Source organism: Gavialis gangeticus, unplaced genomic scaffold, assembly GCF_001723915.1.
Source record: "Gavialis gangeticus isolate Ggan-Ray unplaced genomic scaffold, GavGan_comp1, whole genome shotgun sequence".
Classification (NCBI taxonomy): Eukaryota; Metazoa; Chordata; order Crocodylia; family Gavialidae; genus Gavialis; species Gavialis gangeticus.
Genome location: NW_017729001.1, coordinates 19,356,989 through 19,363,235, shown reverse-complemented (window position 1 = coordinate 19,363,235; position 6,247 = coordinate 19,356,989). Strand labels below are relative to the sequence as shown.

The following is a 6,247-nucleotide window of genomic DNA, read 5'->3' as shown; positions in this document are numbered from 1 at the left end:
TTTTTTTTGTCCCCCCCCCCCCCCCCCCCCCCGCTGATTATTTTTCTCCTTGTCCTGTTCCTACTCTTTGTACTACACTGCCCCCTGCTGGGGCAAATGGGCTAAAGCAGCTGCAATATCATAGCAAGTACAAGGGCTGTATTCCAGGTCTCCTGGTCCGTTAGATATGCCTAAGGTTTAAGCCCCTGTCCAGAACAATGATCAAACAAACCTCTGAAGGGAAAACGAGTCCAGCAGTTTCACTGTAAGCCTCTATTTGTCCACTGCACAAAACCATCACATGGTTTTGGCACATGTTGCTTCACTGTCTCTGCTCAGGCTGGGTGCCAGTGGAAATAAAATACCATAGGGTCAAGACTTAGGTGAATGGGTAGCACTTTTTGTGGAGCTCAGAAGTGGAATAGTAAATGATGGAAAGTATTGAAGGAGCTTTGTGGGAATCCTGGGCTGCTAACATTTTGAGCTCTTTGGGACAGACGCTCTCCTTTTTTGTTGCCTGTTGATACCATGGCCAGTACAATGAGAGCCCGATTCCGAATGGGGACTCTGGCTGCCGTCGTAATACCAATAAAAATAATACTCCTAATAATTTGATAGTGAAAAGAATTGCAAGTCACGGTTACGTTTGCAGTCACCAGTTGCAAATCAGCATTTCACAGTGGCAATGATATGGTGAGACCAAGTAGTAAATAGAAGAGGATGAATGGCTTCACGTCAGAAATGAATAGTACTGGTTTCCCTTGCCAACCATGGGGGCTGCGTTCCTGAAAGTACCCGTGGTTGGCAAAACAAAAGGCTTACGGGGAAAAAATGGCAGGTGGCGGGCTGATGCATGGCCACAGAAAACTGTGGTTACTCAAAACTGTATACCATGGTAGCCAAAATGGTATATAGACTATTAAGTGTGGATACTCAAAACCGTGGCTGGCGAGAGAAACCTGTACTACTAAAGCTTTTTATTCTAGGAAAGCTGTTCTTGTCTTGGACAGGAAGAATAGAAAGCTTTGGCAGTGGAGTCTGAGCTATGTTAGCAGAGCTCTGTTTGGAAATTGTTGATACCATCTGGGGGAAAAATATCTGCTTGACTTGACCTGAGAGGGACAAGAAAGAATATGGAAATGCATGTGTTCCATTATCCCTGCATACCAAAGTCTTCCTTTAAGTAGTAGGGATGGGAATACCCAAGTAAGAGCCACAGTCAAAGTCTGAACATGAAGCAGAGACACACTAATAGAGCTACAGAGGGGAGAAAAGTAGAGGAAGAGCTAGAGTTTAAAAAGGCTCAAAGTAAGGCATGGAGTTGGGAAAAACAATTTAGTGAATTTTGGGCAGAGGTGGGGAGTGGGTTTATAATGTGGTCTTGCTGTACTTGAAAAAAGGGAAGATGAGCTCTTTCCAGTTTGGCACAAGCCTGACAGTCAAGAAGTTGAGGCATAGTCTGCACTGAGAACCCGGGTGACCTGGGCTAAATTCCCTTAGGCCTGATTTCAGTAGTTCAGCACCTAGAGCTCTGGATGCTGAAAATTTGGCCTCAGATCTTGCTGCTCAAATCTCCCCATTTGTAGAAGGGGTGATGGGAGGATGAGTTGTAATGATGTATATAGAACAATTAGAGAAATACTAAGTAAGAGTGAAGTGGCGTAACTGAGAAGGTATGATTGCCAATTGCAAAAGTCTCGTTCCCCCAAAATGCTGAGATGGGTTAACAGTCACAAGCTTAAAGTAAACTGAAGTCTGTTTTCTTGCTTTTTGGTTTTAGACCCTTTAGGATTCATTGGCATCACATTTCCAAGTTCTCTCCTGCAAAGACTGAGGACTAGGGAATTGCCTGTTTAAAAAAAAATAAATAGAAGCCCCTGTCCTTACATAACAAGTTATGTTCAGGAGCTGGGATTTTCATTAATGCATCAAAATGGCAAGACTGTTGGTAAAATGGTAGGAATTATAGTAAAGCTGCATGCCTGGGATGGGCCTATAGTGAGGTGTGTGCTTTATCTGAATGGAGGGAGGAACTTGAGCTGTCCAGAGGTGGTTTTTGGATGAGGCACTCTGCAGGCACGTGATTTAAATGTTAGCTGCTGTTGACACCTCGTGAAATCCCAGTCTGATCTGAGGCAGAGCATAGAACAGGCCTGTTGACTTTTGAAGACAGGGGCTATATACCGTCACAAGTCTGGTTCATCCACCAAATACCCACACAGAGCAATGCAGAAGGTAACAGTGCAAGGTACAAGTCCTGGTTTCTAGTGTACGTGAACATCTGACACACTCTGGCCTTCAGCGAGTTAACTGAACTCTTTGTATTGGCATAGAGAAGGGTGTGATTGAATGGACTTGTTGCATAAAAATTGTCCTGCTTAAGCCATGGGATATTTCCTGCTCTTGTTCTCTTCCCTCTCATCAAAATGTGTCCGGTTTTATAAGGCCCATCACTGGGAGAGAAAATATTTGGTCCTACCTGAATTAACACTTTTAGTGACAGGCATATTATATACCGGCATAGACTGGTAGAAAATTTTGTCATCTTTTTTCTGAAATTCAGCCCGACTAGAAAGCTGGTTAAACAGCATGAGACCCTTGGAAAACAAATCTCTTTTGTTATTTCTTGGTAAGGTTTTACTCAGAAAACTCACCTCAAAGAGTTTTTTTTCTTTTTTTCAGTTTTATTTATTCCTCAGCATGCTGACTAACACCGTCAGCCTGAGTGTACTGGACAGAAGGTAAATTTGACCCTGTGATCAGAGAAGAGGGCTGGTCCTGTGGTTAGAGCACTAGCGTAGGATTTGAGAGACCCTGGTTCGTTCAGGTCCCCGTTCTGCTCCAGGTTTCATCTGTGACGTGCCCCAAGATGCTTGGCATCTCTCCCTCAGATCCCAAGGAGAAGTCAGCAAAGAGTTACTAGAGCTAAACAAATGTTGGGGGAAGAGCTGATGAGTCCTTTGCCAAAACCTTTTTGTGACTCCAGGCCAAAGTCATGGAATAGTTTAGCCAAAACAAAAATGGCAAATTTAAAAAATAACAAAAAATATTCCACGGTAAACAATTTCCAATTTTCATGTACAGTTTTCTGGTAATTCTGATCATTTCCAAAACTAGTCAGGGGCATTTCTTTTTTGCATCATCAAAATATTCTGGGAAGAAAACATCTATTTTAATATGAAGGAAATAACTCTTAATTGAAGGCCCAGCTAAAGGTCTATCACGCAACCCTACTTTTGTAATGATATTTTCCCCCAATTATAATCACGCGATATTTTTAAGGAATAAGGAAAGAAATTTTAAAAACAAAATTACAGAGTGCCTGGATGTCTCAAAAGGGCATGTGATAGTAGAGCCTTTCAATACCAAGGCCCGGTCTTCACTGCTAGAAAGGTATATTCTTTATGTAGGGGTAACTAAAACACATGAATTCTGCCGTAGTGAAAATACATTGAAGACAACAAGGTTCTTTAGTTTTACCGATGTCAGCCGCATGTATATACCACCACAAGTTTGCCTTGTGATAAAACCAAAGTGCTTTGTCTCCATTGTGTTATCGCCTTGGGATAGCTCACACACATTAGTTACCCTGAAATGTTAAAAAATACATCTTTTCTAACAGTGAAGACAAGGCCTAAGTTGATGATTCAAACCCACTTGAAATTGGAAAATCATAAAGAGATGTATGACCTTCATGCAAACAGTTATTGGTTGCAGCTCTGTCTCTGAGCAGGTATCTATATCACACAAATGCTACTCCTGTAGCAGTTAACGCTGCCTGGTCTCCTTAGCAGAAAGGCTTATGCCTTAGGGTTCTTGGGGTATCTTGTTTCCCAACCGTCACCCTGCTGGCTTTGGTCAGCACAGGTTGGTAAGCAACACAAAGAAGCATGTGCTCCTAATTTTTTCACAAATTGCATGTTAGATTTTGAAACAGAAATAATGTTGAAAATTGAATTCAGTTCAACGGGGTTTAATTATATCTGCATATATGCTGCCACAGTTCATTATGTAAGGAATAAATAAAAATGTTAAGGATTGGGCCCCATTAGTTTCTTTTCCTGGTTTATTCTAAAATAGAACCAAAAGGGCTCTCACATTTGGAGTGCGTATTAAGAGGCTTACGTTTTGCATGCTACTCCGGTCTGGTACTCCTATGGTGTTCATCAGTTATAGTTTTCAGGGGTTCTGGTTGCAGCAATGGATATGGATTCTTGGAACATACCCGGCTCCCCCAGGAAGCAGGAATATTTGGGCCTCTAGTGGATATGGGGGACATCTATTGAAAACTGCTCTGAAAGGGCCGGTTTTGGCTCTCTGATTCTAAATGTGTGAGATGTTGGAAAGGATTTTAAGCATTAGATCCAGTGGGTTCAACAATTACTAGCCTTACGTGTGCAATAAAAAGTCACTAAGAAAAAGTCATCCAATTTTTTCAGTTCCAGGACATTTAATATTATAATGCTGGGGAGAAATACCTTTGCAACAGAGAACTTTTTAACTGTGAAAAATGACAGAGTAAACAGTGTCAGATCTTAATTTCCAGAAATAACACCGTATGTGCTAATTGCTGCTTTCGTCTTTAAAATCCCAGAAGGGAGATTTTAATAAACCTGGTGGTGGTGGTATTATTATTATTATTATTATTATTATTATTATTATTTTGCTAAACCTTGTCAGGGTCTGTATTTAACCTGAAGCTTCAAGAGCGTTCACCTTAGTCCCTTTCCACCTGCCACCTTCAGAGCAAGTAAATTGACCCATTTTCAATTATCTGTGCACTTTAGTTTTTGAAATTTGGTGAATTAACTGGAGGGGCAAGCTATCAACAGTGGAAGAATAGGTAATTGAATTAATCTATTCAATATCTTTATGTAAAGGGAGCGATGTTGTTTTTAAGTTTTCCTGTACCTTCTGATCAGTTCCATTTTTTTTTTTAGTAGTATTTGAGATATTTTTGGTCGTAACAGCTCAGAAATCCCATAAATATCACTGCCCTTCGTTTCATCACTCCATAGCATTATTTTCAGCCACTTCACATTAAAAGGTTTATTTTATAGCTCTGAAACTTTTGTAATGTTTAGAGGCAGAGGTCAAATCTGCATCTAATGTGTTAGAAGCTGAAACCTATATACAGTAAGCAATTTAATTTGTTATTAATGGCAGATAGCTCCCAGTCAGCTTCTCTTTTCCTATGCAGCCTGGAAGCCTTAGATCCAAGCAAATCTAAGTTGTGTGGCTTCTATCCATAAAACTGCAGAGTAATAATACAGATGGTTTTTTAGTTACTGGGAAAAAAATTCTGATGCTTACCATATTTTGCAGTCATTTCACTTTAATAACTCAGGAACTTGGTACTATGTAATGCTCTGGTAGGGTGGTATATGACTCCTGTCACTGTTGCCACCTGAGCAGCAGAAGAAAATCTTATCAAACTGACCTTGATACCACACTTTATACTCCCCATAGTGGTTCTGTTAAGGATCCAGCGTCCATTAGAATACCTTGGGAAATGGGGAGCTAGGACTCCTTGTTTTTAGTGTAATCTCTTTCACTAAATGCTATGAAACTTTCTCTTAATCATTCTATACCATGTTATCCACGTATAAATTAGGTAATAAAATTTAATTACCTTGCCATGGGTTCTCTGGGACATAATGACTGCAGAGCAGCCTTGGCCCATGCCTATGGAGCAGGTGCTGGAGGACTGGCTGGTTACGTGATGCAGGTCCCTTCATCATTTTCAGCTGCTACCACTGCTCCCCTGACCCTTTACTGCAGCCTGTTGCAGCTTCTGTTCACAGTTAGTAGTGGAAATAGTTTTCACAGGGAGGTAGCACAGTGATGAAGAGTAGATGAGTCACATGATCGCAGAGAAGAGTGTGCTAGATGGTCTGCTCAAGCATGAGTGAGGGGGGAGGAAGATAGTCCATGGGACAATTTCTCCAGGCTCTCACTCAAGAAGACAGCTTTATGCACACACTCAAGTTCCTTAAAAGCCCTGAATAGGGATGGATTTAAGCCCATATTTGATTGCATTCTTGAATCTGACCTTCTGTCAAGACTACACTGTGAATTAAATGAGAATCCTTTGCATCAATTGAAAGGTGCTTTTGAAGCCCCACTGTAGCTATTGCATCACTGTATGAAGCAGGCATGAAGCCACCACCTGCAAGTGCTTTTTGGCTCTTATGAAGTGACTCCTGTGGCAACACGTAGAATGTCAGAAAATAACTTAAGAGGTGTTTTGGTTGTAAAGTTTTCCCCA

The 6,247-nt window shown here is 41.1% G+C and overlaps 1 protein-coding gene across 15 annotated transcripts in view; it reads left to right on the top strand.

Moving 5' to 3' along the window:
* FBRSL1 (fibrosin like 1) overlaps positions 1–6,247 on the top strand; it is an 838,232-nt gene that overhangs the window by 377,646 nt on the left and 454,339 nt on the right. The gene's annotated exons all lie outside the window — the stretch shown is intronic.